The 15383-nt window shown below is 50.6% G+C and overlaps 1 protein-coding gene across 1 annotated transcript in view; it reads left to right on the forward strand.

Moving 5' to 3' along the window:
• Window positions 1-15383, forward strand: part of NOP14 (NOP14 nucleolar protein) — a 423446-nt gene that overhangs the window by 50610 nt on the left and 357453 nt on the right. The gene's annotated exons all lie outside the window — the stretch shown is intronic.

Genomic DNA, 15383 nt, shown 5'->3' on the forward strand with positions numbered 1-15383 from the left:
AAAATATATGAATCACACCACATAACATTTAAAACAGTTTTCTCATACACAATGGTAAAATAGGAAGATACAATTATTTCTTCACAATTATTTCTTCACGTAGAAAAGTGCATTAGGTACAAAATGTGCATATATAGTTCATTGTATATTTAAACTAATTATGATAAAGGCAATAGTAAAAATATTTTTCTGTAAAAAAGAAACTTCACTCGCCAAATAATAAACGCTATGTGAACCTAAGTATAGTATTCTCTCGGGGCGTGGCTTGATGGCTACGTGAGAGGACGTTCTTGGAGGAGCTCCCGATGATCCGATCCTGGGAAGTAGTGATGGTTTTTGGCGGACTTTCGAGCCCACGGTGTAACCAAAGGCGTATGAAAGTGGGGGGCACATGGTGAGTACCCTCCCCACCAGCGAGACTGCATATCCACGGAACTAGACTCTGAAGAAGGTGGCGGTCGCGCAAAGGAAGGGGAGCACCCAAGATGGCCGTCTGTGGACAAAGGGCCATAAATGGTCCGATGAGCTGAGGAAGTTGGTCGGAACGTGGGCAAGCCCAACCAGACAGAGGGGTCGCATGCGCCTCTGTCAGAAGGCAAAAACATAAGGGCGAGCCCACACTGAAGAGGCCCTGGATCGTGGTGGGCTAGCAGAGTGAACCCGGGTCCAGCGGAACCTCGCTGTGAAGAGGCCGGCGAGCGAACCCCACGAGGATACAGCTTGGCGCGTGGGCCCAACCGACGCCGCAGGATGTCCTCCAAGGTGGTGCGACCCCGGATCAAACAGCCCACGATGGAGACCTACGTTAGGTCGCCCTCAAGTGCGGAAGGGGGCAAGAGCAAAGAAACCCCCGTGGCAGCGACGGACCCACTGGGTACTGTCCAGCTTGAAGGTGGCCTGGGAGACGAAGCTGGGCCTGGCCATGAAAGAGCTGCAAGAAGGCCTAAACCTTAAGATCGGAGCGGTCCGAGAAGAGGTGAACATGTTGCCAGGATGTGCGAACGATCGCGGAGCGCACTGGGGAACTGGAGATGGAGTTGGCCCCGACCACGGAGGCGTGCAACACACACGCCAAGGAGCTTCATGCCCTCGTGCAACGAGTGGGCAATTTGGAGGACAGAGCAGAGCAGGCAGAGGGGCGCGCCAGGCGCAACAACATTCGCATAGTGGGGCTACCGGAGGGAATGGAAGGATTGAACCTCGCGGATTTCGTTGAAACCATGCTTTTGCAGGAGATTACAGGCGGGGAGCTGACCCAGGGGTTCGCGGTCGAAAGGGCGCACAGGGCCCTGACCAGGAGACCGGCCCCAGGAGCCCCCCCCCCCCCCGCGGCCGTTGATAGCGAAGATCTTGAACTATCGTGACCGCGAGAAGATTCTCGAATTTTTCCGGAAAGGAGGCACGATAGAAAGGGGGTCAGCGAATATAACGGCGTATCCGGATTATACACTGCTCGTACAACGGAGTCGAATGAACTTTGGAATGGTGAAGAGGAGGCTTAGAGAAGCAGGCCACCGCTACATGTTGCTTTACCCCGCCAGGTTAAAGGTGTTTTATAAGAACAGATCCCTCTTCTTTGAGACGCCGAGCAAAGCGATGGAATGGTTGGATATGCAAGGTCGACCTCAGGAATCGGATGCCCAGACAGAAGCGGCTGGAGATAAGTAGCACGTGGCAGAGGCAACCGTGAGGCCATAGCTATGACATTGGGACTGGAATATAGTTTGATATTGTGCTTGTGTGGAGGAAGTCACGGCATCTGCCGGCGGGTCCCGTTGAATTCACTTCTCCTAAATAGATGACTGGGAGCTCCTGGGGAGCAACCTCTGCACCCGATAGTATATTTAGTTAGGTCACTGTTAGATTGGTGACACCCCGCGGGGTCCTTGTTCTTGGTCACGAGGAGGGTCCAGACGTGGGTAGGCCTGAGATCCAGGGATGGAGCTGGGCTATTGTTGGGGGTTGGCGGGGAGGGGTGGGGGGGGGGAAGTTATGTGCAGTGATGTGAGGTTGGGGAAGGGGGATGGGGGCACTGTTCGTGAATAGAAGGGAAAGAGCCAGAAAACGACCCTACGTGGGGAACATTATGGGAAGGGGTAGGATGGAGATAGACCGACCGGATGGCATCGGGTAATCTCAGAATCGTGACCTGGAATGTACGGGGCCTCAACAGCTACCTTAAACGTAACAAAGTGATGTTGTATTTAAAGAGGATGCGCGTAGACATAGCCCTGCTGCAAGAGACCCACCTCACTAGGGAAAGGCTGGAGGTGGTCAGGAGGAAATGGAAGGGCACTGTTGTGGGGGCGGAGTACTCGGCGTATGCCAGAGGGGTTGTCACCTGGGTGGCGCCCCACGTGCCTTTTCGGGTGCTTGATTCTACCGTGGACCCGGAGGGTAGAATGGTGGTGGTAATGGGTCTCTTGGAAAACGGAGAAGTGCACATCATAAATTTGTATGCCCCCAATAACGATACAGCGGCTTACTTTAGGACCCTCTACGGTAAACTTGGCCCCCTGGCAGGGGGTACGGTAGTGTGGGGGGGGGACTTTAACTGTACCGTAGACCCCAGAATAGATAGGTCCATGGACAGGGCAGGAAAAAACAGCACCGGCGGCTAAAGCGCCGAGTACCTTACTGAAAGACCTAGGCCTAGAGGATGCATGGAGAAGCCTACATCCCACGGATAGACAGTACTCGCACTACACAGCGCCACATGATTTGTACACAAGGTTAGACTACGTGTTTGTAACAGCCGAGATAGTGAGAGATATAGAAGGAGCGGAATACAAGGCCCGAGTGCTGTCGGACCACTCGCCCTTGGTGGTAGACTGGAGACACCAGCCCCCACGACCGCGGATCCCTACATGGAGACTTAGGACCGAGGCTCTGCAGGATGAGGGGTTTCGGGAGGGCCTGAGGGATGCCATTGAAGAATACTTTGATACAAATACGGGAAGCGTAGGCTCTGTGGGCACACTGTGGGAAGCGTTTAAGGTGGTGTTGCGTGGGGTATCCATTTACCAAGCTAAGGGGCTACATGGGGGGGGGGGGTTGAAAGGGAGCTCCGGGAGGCGGAAAGGGAGCTAGAGGAGCTCACGCGTTGCGAGAGCACCGCTTATGATGACAGAACCAAAGTAGAGGAGCTACAGTTGTCCTGCAGCGCACTCTGGGATAGACTGTGCAGACTCAGCTACAGGAAATATACGGAGAGGATACATGCAGGGGGCGACAAGCCGGGCAGACTGCTGGCTTGGCTGTATAAGAGTGAGACCCCCCGCTCGGTGATTAGTGAGATTCAGGGCGAGGGAGGTTGCATCTGCAACACCCAGAAAGAGGTAAATGAGGAATTCCTTAAGTTTTACAGACACTTGTATGAGGACACGAGGGAGGATATGGGTCAAGACATACTGGACACATTGGGGAACATTGAGCTGCCCACCTTAGATGATCTAGAACGTTCTGAGTAAGACGCACCCATCACCTCGGATGAGCTGGAGGTAGTGATTCGGAACTTGCCCACTTGCAAGGTGCCGGGTTCGGATGGGCTGCCCAGCGAGTTCTACAAAACATACCAGCAAGAGTTGCTTCTGCCACTGCTTGCTACTTTCAACGAGGCCTATGAGCAGGGAGAACTCCCGTTGTCCCTCCGTGAGGCTGTAATCATCCCACTCCTGAAACCAGGCAAACCGGCCGTGGAGCGCGGGTTTTACAGACCGTTGTCCATGCTTAACCAGGACAGCAAAATACTCACGGCGGTGCTGGCTAATAGACTGAAGAGGGTGATTAAGAAACTGATACACCCAGATCAGACGGGATATGTTCCAGGTAGGAACATCACCGATAACCACAGGAGGCTACACCATGTCATAGACCAAATTGAGGAAGACACGGGCGACCTGGCTATAGTGTCGTTAGACACGGTCAAGGCCTTTGACTCGGTACGATGGCCCTGGCTGAAAGCGGTCCTGAAGGGGTACGGAATGGGACCTGGATACCTCAGATGGGTCCATTTGTTTTATAGCACCCCGATGGCGAGGGTCAAGACAGGGTCCATAGTCTCAGATTCTTGGCAACTAGGCAGGGGGACCAGACAGGGATGCCCCTGTTCACCCATGCTATATATACTGGCATTGGAGCCGCTGGCAATATGCCTGCGACAACAATATGGGGAGGTGGGCATAAACACTGCCAGTGGAGAGCATCTGATATCATTATATGCGGATGATATGCTCCTTTATTTGCGCTACCCAGAGGAAAACCTACAGTATGTGCTAGAGGTAATAGAACGGTACGCCATCCTCTCGGGAATATCGGTGAACCCTGGAAAGTCCAGTCTGTTCCCCTTGGGCAGATATAGGAATGTCCCGGTGCAGAGGCTGCCTGTCCTGCCAATACCATGGCAGCCCGTGACATTTAGGTATTTGGGAATAAATATTTACCACAAGGTCGAGGCAGAACACAAGCACAACACGGAAATGACGATTGAGGCGATCAAGAACAGCATGGTATTCGGGGGCAATCTGGACCAGACCATGATGGGGAGGGCAGCCTTGCTCAAGATGGTGGTCCTGCCTAGACTTTTGCACTTCTTCGTAAACGTCCCGTTTCTGATACCCAGGAGCCTATTCGCGAAACTTCACAGCGTGTGTAGGGGTTTCGTGTGGGGCAGCTCTAGGAATAGGGTGGCTCTGTGGAAGCTCCAGAACCCGTGTGACAGTGGGGGGATAGGCCTGCCTAATTTCGAACTCTATTACCTGGCGGGGCAGCTGCAGTACGTGGCCAGGTGGCTCTCGGCTGAAGACTCGGCGGAAGCCGGGCTCCTGCGTGGAGATACAGCCCCATACTTTCTAATGGAAGTGGTGTGGTTGGGCAGAGACAAACTGGTGGGCAAGGGGCGGCTACTGAGGCTGGGCTGGGAGATCTGGCACAGGACATGGAAGATTGGGGGGAACTCGGAGCCGTACTTTGGCAGCGCTGTGCGGAGCGACCCCCAACTACTTGAATCGGTCCGCAGATACTGGGAACAGGTAGGCCTAGCCACCCTCGGGGACATATGGCAGGAAGGGGAGGCAGTGGACTTTCAGAGGTTGCAGGAAGAGACGGGAGTACATGGTGGCCAATATATAACCTACACTAGGCTTGTGAAAAAGACTAGAGAAAGATGGCCTGAGACAGTGCTAGCGGAAGACCCAGACGCCTCCCTGGAAACCATGTATGATGTATCGGAGGGCGGGCACGAAATATCGAGGATATATGAGCTCCTGCGAGTAAGGGCAGGGAAGGAGTTGCTCCAATTGAGACAAGATTGGGAGGAGGAGGTGGGAGGACCCATGACGGATGGGCAGTGGGAACTGGCTCAGAGGTACCACAAAAAGGTGTCCCGGAACGCGAGATTCCAACAGCTTCAACTGTATGTTACCCACAGGGTTTATTTAACCCCCGGGAAGATTGCAAAGTTTGGGGGATCAGCTATGCAGCAATGCCCCAGGTGTGGGGAGGTGAATGCGGGATTGCTACACATGTTCTGGGCTTGCCCGGAGGTGCATAGATTTTGGGACGAGGTCAAGACGAAACTGTCCGGCGGGGGGTGGTGGTGCTGGATGTGCAATCGGCCTGGTCATGCATGCTTGGGCTTTTCCCTAGACCACGGCATTTGAAACACATAAGCAAGATAAAGGACCTGGCTTATGTCTTGGCCAAACGTAGGATTGCCATGGGCTGGAAGGCGGCCCACAGACCTAGGGTGGAGTTATGGTGGGCGGAAGCTGAATCCGTAGTCTGGTTTGAAGCGGTCACTAGGGGGGGCGAGGAGGAAGTAGGGCCCTTGCTGGCGGCAATTGGTGGCCTTGTTGGCAAACCCTCACCAGGGTGACAACGAAACAGAGGACCCGGATGATGGCTGCCTAAGTATTTTGCCACCCAATGATGTTCCCGTAAACGACATGTGAGAACCGGCTCTAGTTTAAGGGGGGAGGGGGGAGTTGGGGAGTTTGAAAATGTGTTGGAATATGATGCTTTCTATGTTTTGAAACAGTTGTAGTGTGTGTTTTTGATTTTATAAAATCCATTTTTAAAAAAAAAAATATATATAGTATTCTTCTAACTGAATGGTGGTTACAATAGAGATAGCTATTCATTTTATTTATTTGCAAAGCACACAACTGCCCTCGGGCATTGTGGCGCTGTTAAGAAAGCTTGCTTGGTTACATAAGTGCATAAAGTCCGAACAGGTGGCATAAGACACGAGGGCCAACACCATCTTGAAGAGCGGCAGCAGCAGCATATAACGTCAAAATAGGTGGCATTAACATGAGGGCCAGCCCCATCTTGAAGGGCGGCAGCAGCATACAATGCATAGTGTCAAAATAGGTGGCTTCGGCTGCATACAAATGCAATGTCAATTCAAATGCAGTGTCTAAGTGGTGAGCAGATGCATGGTGCCTGCCCCATTTTACAGGGCAGAAACCTCATACTACTTCAAGGACAAGTATGGGTGGGTGTGGGCGCACACACACACTAGAGCACATTCGACCAGATGAGACAGACACCATCAGTAGGGGAACATATGCTGCAATACAGGCAACCAGATAGATGGGCGGGGTCAAATACTGCAGCACATCTGACCAAGAGGGAGATGCAGACACACACGTACGAGCGACCCGTAGGGGGGGCACACAGATTGCAGTACATTCGATTAGAAGTCGGACACAGACACAACAGCACATGCGACCATGGGGGTACACAGATGCAGCACAGGCGACCAAGGGGGGGGGGGGCACACGCTACAGCACATCCGACCAGAAGCGGGACGAAAACACAAAAGCACCCAGATAGAGGTACACACACTACAGTACATTCGGCCAGAAGGGGGACTCTGGCACAACAGCAAATGCGACCAAGGGGGTACATTGGCTCCAGTGCAGGCGACCAATGGGGAGGCGCACATACTGCAAACACAGGCGACCAGATTTGGGGGGGGCATACATAATGAAACACGGCAACTCTAACGTATGTCACTACAACGGGTTGTAAGCTCAGTAGGATCGGCCAACTAACGTGAAGCAGAGTAATGTCCCAACATGAGGGGTACGATTGTAATAGTACAGTCTGTAGGACAACTGGAAGTAGTTCAGCAGTGGTGCAAAGCGGAAAAAGAGATGGTGGGCCGCATAGTAAGTGTACATCGGGCGGGTGAGTTTCGGATGAGCGTATAGATGAGGATAGGGCGCTCTTGCCGGAAAAAAGGCAGATTGCAGATAGGGGTGTGTAATGGGAGAATAGGAGAGAGTAAGCAGACTGCAGGAGATTGCCTCTTACTGATATAGAATCGGGGGCGTCCCGAGGAGGGGACAGTTGGTTGAATACTGCATCTGGCAGCCGAATTAGCCATTGGCAACTCCTGGGCAATGACGGGGAAAGGACAGGAAGCCTTGAATCCCAGCCTTAAATACCGGACCCGGCTTCGCCTCACGGCTTGGCTGGGCCTCGGTATATGCTGGTGGCAGCAGCAAATCCAGGCTGCATGTTGATGAGGTATACCACCACCTATGTCAAGACTAACATGATAAACTAAAAACATTTGCATGAATGAATGTGAATATTGAAAAATATGTGGCAGGAAGCCCCCCTTGTTTCAAGCCTACATAGAATATCGGGTCAACAAGGTTGGGCACATACAAATTCACCAGCAGAACTTCTTTCCCCAACAACAGTCCTGCACGCATTGCCCCCCACCAGCAACCACGAGGATCAATGAGCCGAAATCGGCAAATCTAAGATGGCCGCCGCTTCCATGACAACCCCACAACAACCCACTAACGCCACCCGTGATTGGCGCACCACCATGCCATGTCCCTCCCCCTCTGCCTTTATCCGATGGAAGGAGCACCGTCTGGTAAAGCCGCAGGAGAGCGAAGGCCAGGAGCTAAGGCCTAGCACACTCTCTGTGGCTCTCCGCTGCTCGACAGCGTTGACTGTGGCCACAGGAGACTCGCTCCAAGGTAAGAGTCAAGGCTCCACCTATAACCCCATCCCATCCAATGTCGGCTCCATTGAGCGCAGGAACTCGATGTTATGCTCCCGCATACTCGCCATCTCCCCGTCAATGTGCTGCCCTACTCTTAATGCCAGGTCAGCCGTGCTAGGGGCTAGGATTCATCGCTCCTCCTTCCTCAGTATCCGGCCAATCCCACAACCACTCAGCCCGCTCTTGCAAAGCCGACCAGTGTAGCTGCTGATACCCATGTACACATCACGTGCAATTCTCTTTCTGCCGACAGCCCCTCACCAACCACAAGTTCGCCAAACGGGCAAGTTCATCCATGGCCACACCCAATGCCTGCTAAGGCCCCGTTCACCCCTGCCGTACCTCCTAATGTCGCACGCCACAGGTCCAGGTCTAAAACTGGACCTGCTCCTTTCCTTCTGCTTCCTCAGAGCATTATCACCCATGACTGCAACCCATGGTCCGTGATGCCAGACACACGGTGTGCCATGCCTAAAACTGCCTTAAATCTGATTGCACCCTATGCTACTCCTGCCTTAAATATGATTGCACCCTGCGCTAATGCTGCCTTAAATGTGATTGCACCCTGCGATACTACTTCCTTAAATGTGATTTCACCCTGCGCTAATGCTGCCTTAAATGTGATCGCACACTATGCCAATGCTGCCTTAAATGTGACTGCACCCTGTGCTACTACTGCCTTAAATGTGACTGCACCCTGTGCTACTACTGCCTTAAATGTGACTGCGCCCTGCGCCAATGCTGCCTTAAATGTTATTGCGCCCTGCGCCAATGCTGCCTTAAATGTGATCGCACCCTGTGCCAATGCTGCCTTAAATGTGACTGTACCCTGTGCTACTACTGCCTTAAATGTGATTGCACCCTGTGCCAATGCTACCTTAAATGTGACTGCACCCTGTGCTACTACTGCCATAAATGTGACTGCACTGCCCAGCATCACAAATACTTCTGACACACGGAACACGAGTGCCTCCCCACTGCTATGTGCCCTAATCAACGCCCAGTCCCTACCGGCACAAGCCTTGGATGTGCACGACCTCATAGTCAAAAACAAATTAGACATCCTCTTCATTTGTGAGTCCTGGCTAAACGAAGCATCAGGCCCTGCCCTATCCCTTGCCATTCCCGAGGGATTCTCCATCTATAGACAGGATTGTACTTCCCACAGAGGTGGTGGAGTTGCTGCCATCGCAAGGGAGACAATCAGGATAGTCCAGGCGGACCTGGGCTCAACCTCTGATTACCTTTTACTTAAGCTCAATCTATCACCTAACTGTACTATTGCCTTCCACATTATCGATCGCCGTCCCGGGCCCAGCTCAGACTTGCATGATGCCCTAATCCATTTACTGTCTGACAATCTTAAGAAGACCTCAGAAATCCTCCTCCTAGGAGATCTCGACCTCAGCCTAAATGACCCCAGTGACCACAACGCCACTGCCTTACACAAGGCCCTCTCCACTCTAGAATTTTCCAAGGCAATCACCGCTCCCACCCACACCAAAGGCTGCACGTTAGTCTGGGTCTCCCACCACAACTGCTCACTAAATATCAAAGAGATCGCTCCCATTCAGTGGTCCGACCACCACAGCATTATATTTGACATTAACACCTCTAATGGACCCCCCAACTCGGGTGTTCCTCTTCCTGCCGCACTCTCAAGAAGCTATAAATTGCTCACCAGGAAAACCTCACTCGATACCTTCTGGTGCCTGCACTGCTCCCCCCCCCCCCTTAGCAATGACCCCACCATTCTTGCTAATGACTTTAAAAAGAGCATCACTCTAGCTGTAGACACGGTAGCCCCACTAACTCTCAAAAAAGCAAAGAAAGTCAAACATGCGAACGCCTGGTTTACCAAGGAGCTCCTACAGTTGCGTTCAAAGAAGAGAGCTGCACATACTTCTTGGAAGAATAACCCCAAAGATTCCACTAAAGCTGCTTTCAAAGCACTGTCTAATGAATTTAAGACAGCCATTATCAAGGCCAAAGCCCTATCCTGTAACACCAGGATAGCCAACGCCAAATCCGCCACTAAAGAAATTTGTGCCATTTTCAGAGCGCTTGAAACCAACACCTCCCCTCCTCCCACTCTTGTTAAAAACGAGGCTTGGTACAACAAAATTCAATTGGCCATGCTCGAGAAACTGGACTCCCTGCACGCCAAAATCCTGGCCCACCAAAGGGCTCTTATCGATATCATAGCCAACAGCCCCAGCCCACCCTCACCAGCCACCGACACCAACCAACCCCCTCTTTTTGAATTTAAGGACATGACTGAGTCTGAAGTCATTGCCCTGCTCACGTCTATCAAACCATCTAACTGCAAAGGGGACGCCTGCCCTGCGCAGGTCATTAAGGACTGTGCAATCCCCCTTGCGCCTTTTTATCACCGCCTTCATCAACGCATCCTTACAGTCTGGCCACGTCCCAGCTGGACTCAAAAGAAGTGTGGGTCCGACCACTCTTCAAAAAACCCACCATAGACCCATCGGTCCCAGGGAATTACAGACCTATCACCACTGTCCCATTCCTACTAAAAATTTTGGACAAAGTAGCTTACCTGCAAGTGCAAAAGTTCCTGGAGGACAACCACCTACTAGAGCTTCGGCAATCCAACTTCCGGCCGCGACATGGCACCAAAACGGCCCTCCTTGACCTTAAGAACCAGATGGACGATCTTAGAGATGCAGACAAACCTGCACTACTTCTCCTTCTGGACCCATCTGCTGCCTTTGACCTTGTTGATCACAAGACCCCATGCCACCATCTCGTCACCGCAGCTAATTTCTCCCCCAGGGCCTGTAAATGGATAACCTCCTTTCTGCAAGAAAGAGTAATGAAGGTTTTTTCGACACAGCCTCTGCCAATCCCAGCCTCATTCAATGCGGCGTCCCACAGGGTTCCTGCATTGCCCCCACCCTCTACAATCTCTTCACGAGGCCCTTCTTCAAAATTCTGGACGCCCTGGGCATCTCGTACACCAACTATGCTGATGACACTCAGGTGCTCATCCCCCTCTCGGGAGATTACACATCCGACCTTAACACCCTCAACTCCATTTACGCCATTATCCAATCTTGGATGGCAGAAAACTGGCTATGCCTCAATACTGAGAAAACCGAACTTCTGCTTATTAGATCCCCGTCCACCCTGGGCAGGCTGGACAAGCAATACAGCTTCTTCACCGTTGACAACATCCCTATCCTAGTCTCTCAAACAGTCAAAACCTTGGTGTTTACCTGTATCCGAACCTGACTATGGACAGCCTACCACTCTAAACTGCTCAATGCTGTGAGGCCGTATCTCTCCCAACAGAACTGCCTCACTATCGCCAGGGCAATAATCGGCTCAAGGCTTGACTATTGCAATACCCTACTCATCAGGGAAAAACCTTGCTAAACTACAACTGGTTCAGAACAATGCCCTTGGGGCCGCCACCGGTACTTCACGCAGGGACCATGGGTCAGGTCTCAGGAAACAAATCCACTGGCTCCCAGTTAAGGAAAGAATCGTATTCAAAACCCTTGCCCTGACGCACAAATGCCTCTGTGACATGGCCCCACCTTACCTTGTCCAAAGGATCGCCAAACCCTGCACCACCAGGCCAGCCAGAACAGCATATGCCAACATGATTACTGTTCCAAAAACTAACAAAGCACGTGCTGGTGGCACCAGCTTCCCCACCATGGCTGGCACCCACTGGAACGCCTTACCACCACACCTTAGGCTAATTGAATCCCATGGTGCCTTTCGTAAGGCCATCAAAACCAAGCTCTTCGTGTAAACCTGCAGGCCCTACGTGTACATCCTAAACAGTCTGTATGTTTACTGCTAATGTATGTACCAATTTGTCTGTAACATGTAATCTCAAGAATACTTGATGGGCGGCTTTTTGTAACCCTTAAATATGCCTTCTTACGATCCGTTTTAAGCGCCTCAATGCCCGTGGGCTGTTGAGCGCTCTACAAATGTAAAAATAAATAAAACTTAGTGTACTACCACGTAACAGCCTTCCGGTACAACACGGTAGCTGAATTTCTTTCGATAAGAAACTTCTTAGGACTGTCTTCTCTCCTGCCTGTGTGCAGAGAATGAGAGACAGGCCTCAAACTAGCTAACTGTTTTCTGCAAGTTTTCCAGGTAGATATGGCTATGTGTAGCATCCTGGTGTATTGGAAGCTCCAGATTCCAGTAAATTCTGTTGTACTGGAATTGAAGCTAGGAGCTTGAACATGCTAGATGTATATAACCTGTACACTCCTGCCTAACATTCTAACTGAACTCTGTAACATGGATAAAGACGTTTCCTTTTATACTCGCGTGTATCCTGGTATTCTGCTCTGTGTGATTCTTACCTGAAGCCCCAGGAGGCATCCTTGAAATATTTCACCAAGCTATCAAGGGCAACTCTTAGAAAGGCAACTGGTTAGTTCAGATACAGTGCAACACACAGGTACCATTCAATAAGGTATTGAACAATGTTATAAAAATACTTTTATCTTCTGTGAAAATTGCAGGTAAGCAAACTGTTAAACGTGTTTTTAGTGTTTTGAGGTGATTACCCTAGCAATTGGGATCAGCGGCCGTAGCCAAGGTCTGGCAGACACTCTCGGTGCTCATTCCAGCAGTCTTTACCATGGGTGCCTTTAAATTGGCAACCTCTTAAGCAGGGCTTTCTCGTGAATTAATGGGAGCAATGGATCATATTAGCTGAGAAGTATGCCAGCTGAATTTAATTTTGTATTTGTTTTTATTTTTTTTTATCAAGCTTCATGCCAGAGGCAAACTTTTAAGAGTGAGGACAGGATTCAAACCAGTGATGCTCGGTGTTGTCTTGCTTTCAAGACAGACTTGTTGCCCCCGAACTATCCTTCGGGCCTGAACATTGTTGTCTTCTAATATTAAACCCTAGGATACATGTTAGTCCTATAAACTAGTCCTTGCAGTAGCCACTGTACTCAAAAAGTTAAACAATTTTTCGATTGGTGGCCTTGCTGATCTCTGGGTTTTCATTAATGGGTCAGGTGGTGATGGCTGCGTGCTGCAGGCAGGATAATGGGAGATCAACTGGAGACAGTGCTTAACTTGGAAGCAAGTCTAACTGTTGTTCCTAAGGTATGGTGCAGCTCTACTGGTCACTGACTATGGCAAGTGGTCCAAGCTCAAATAAGATTTTGAAGAGACTCCAATACTACTGCAACAGTTTTTGTTTGCTCTTTGTTCTGTAGCAATAGCATGAGGCATGTGCCTTTTTATCCGTTGCTGGTTTTCCAATACTCCACCACTTTGTGCCTGATGAGCCTTGTTGCTTATCCCTATGTGGAACAGGGGACTCCTGAAGGTTTTAATCGTACCATGCCCACAGGGCCGGGAGAAGAGCGTGCTGATCAAACTGCTGCTCCCTCTAATCTATTGAGAAATCTGGTGTCTGCAGGCACTAGCTGATTACTAAAGATACTCCTGTGAGTATGATCTGTCAAGCTTGGCCTAACCTAAGGATCCAGCTTAACCTTTGACTTTGCATTACATCTAAACAAGTAGAGTCAACGCTTGGGCATGTTTCTAGAAACATTTTTGCCAGCCATTGGTTCCATCCCAAATGCAACCTTGAAACAATCACCATTAAGGTGATTGAAGTCATGGACGTTTTTGCTGCGTTGACATTATCATCACACACAAAAGAATGTTAAAGGTATTTGTACCGCGCACTGTCACCAACTGAATTGGTCCCCAGGCGCTCTGGCGGATCTGTAAATGATAAGGTGGGATGGGTTAGTAAGGTGAAGAGGGAGTAGGATAGTGAGAGGAGTGGTGTTCTGTTGGCAACTTCAACTCGGTATACACCAGATGCTGAGCTTTGGTGCGGGTATTGGATCGGTGTCAGTCCATGTGTGCTGTTGCTCCGGCTCATGTGTTGTTGCAGTGTTGTGAAGTGCGTGCGGCTTGTTGTGCGAGAGATGGTTGTGTGAGTTTTTTGAGTGAGAGAAGTATGCAGAGTTTGAGCTTATATTGGTTAGTGGGTTACCTGACCTTTAGCATGCTAACATTCACAGTTCTGTCCAAGTGTGGCACCTGTTGACCCTCACAACTGTATCTTGATGCGGTGCAGGCCAATGCTTAGGATTCCATCTAGGTGTGGGCATGCCAACATTCACAGTCCCTTCCAGATGCGGTGCAGGCCAATATCCATAACTCTAAGTGTGGCATATGCCAACATTCAAGTTTCACCCAGTTGCAGGCATGCCAACATTCAAAGTCCTATCTAGATGCAACGCAGGCCAATATTCACAATTCTATCTAAGTGTGGACATGCTAACATTCAAAGTCCTATTTAGATGTGACGCAGGCAAATATTCACAATTTTGAGTGTGGCTATGCTAATATTGAAGTTTCATCTAAGTGCGGCGCTTGTTGACCTTGACAAGTATGTTAGTATGTAATGCAAGGCAACTTCGACAATCCTGTCATGAATAAGTTCAGTCTGGTGGTCACAAATCTTTGAGTGTACCTGGTGTGAGTCTATGGCAGTCTGTTATTTGGAGGTAAAATAGAGGGGTATGGGTTTTCTGGAGTAGAGTAATTGCTCCACCCCCCACCCATGCCACACTCAGTTTTTGTTGGTGTCTGTTAACTGCTGGCTTCACTGGCTTACCCTGCGGACACCTGCAGACACCTCTTCAAGCCACCAATGTCGGAGCTGCCCTTGACCTTGGGGCCCTTGGCCGCAGGGGCTGCCGGGCAGAGGGCTGCCCTGAAGTGTCCTTGATGTGGGGGAGGCGGACCAATCAGGGTGGGGGAGGCGAGCTCAAAAGGAAGCAGGAAGCGGGCGGGCATGGGCAGAGGAACCGCGTGCCGAGTGAGCTCTAGGTGCTTTTAAGCACAATATAGCCATTTTTAGGTGTAAAATAAAGCAGGTAGGGGTCAGGAGACTGTTACCTCGGGGTGGGTGGCTCAGCAAAAGAAGGGTGTCTTTGGCACTGTCCTGAAATGGTTAACAACTTGGCAGATACCAAGCTGCCCCAAAGGGCTACCTCTAGTCCGAACACCAGTTACCTGTGGAGTCCATCAAGGTTCGCTTCTCTATTTAGCAATTTATTACCTCTGTGGAACTGCTGGGTTTATTCGTAGAGGACCCAACCATTGCGATACATTCTTACACAGAAGATACAGTTGTACCTAAATGTCAAGGGCCCACAAGATATTGCTCGACTTTGCTGATGGTTTGCATTCATTCAAATATGGATGGCAAGTTCCTAATTAAAGCTTCTCTCCACCAAGACCGAATGCATACTCCTCGGACACCCCTCCAAGCAGGAACCCTCTTAATGGTAGCTGGATGAAATTACCTTGG

The sequence above is a fragment of the Ambystoma mexicanum genome, chromosome 6q (genome assembly GCF_040938575.1).
Source record: "Ambystoma mexicanum isolate Mex_15411 chromosome 6q, UKY_AmexF1_1, whole genome shotgun sequence".
Lineage (NCBI taxonomy): Eukaryota > Metazoa > Chordata > Amphibia > Caudata > Ambystomatidae > Ambystoma > Ambystoma mexicanum.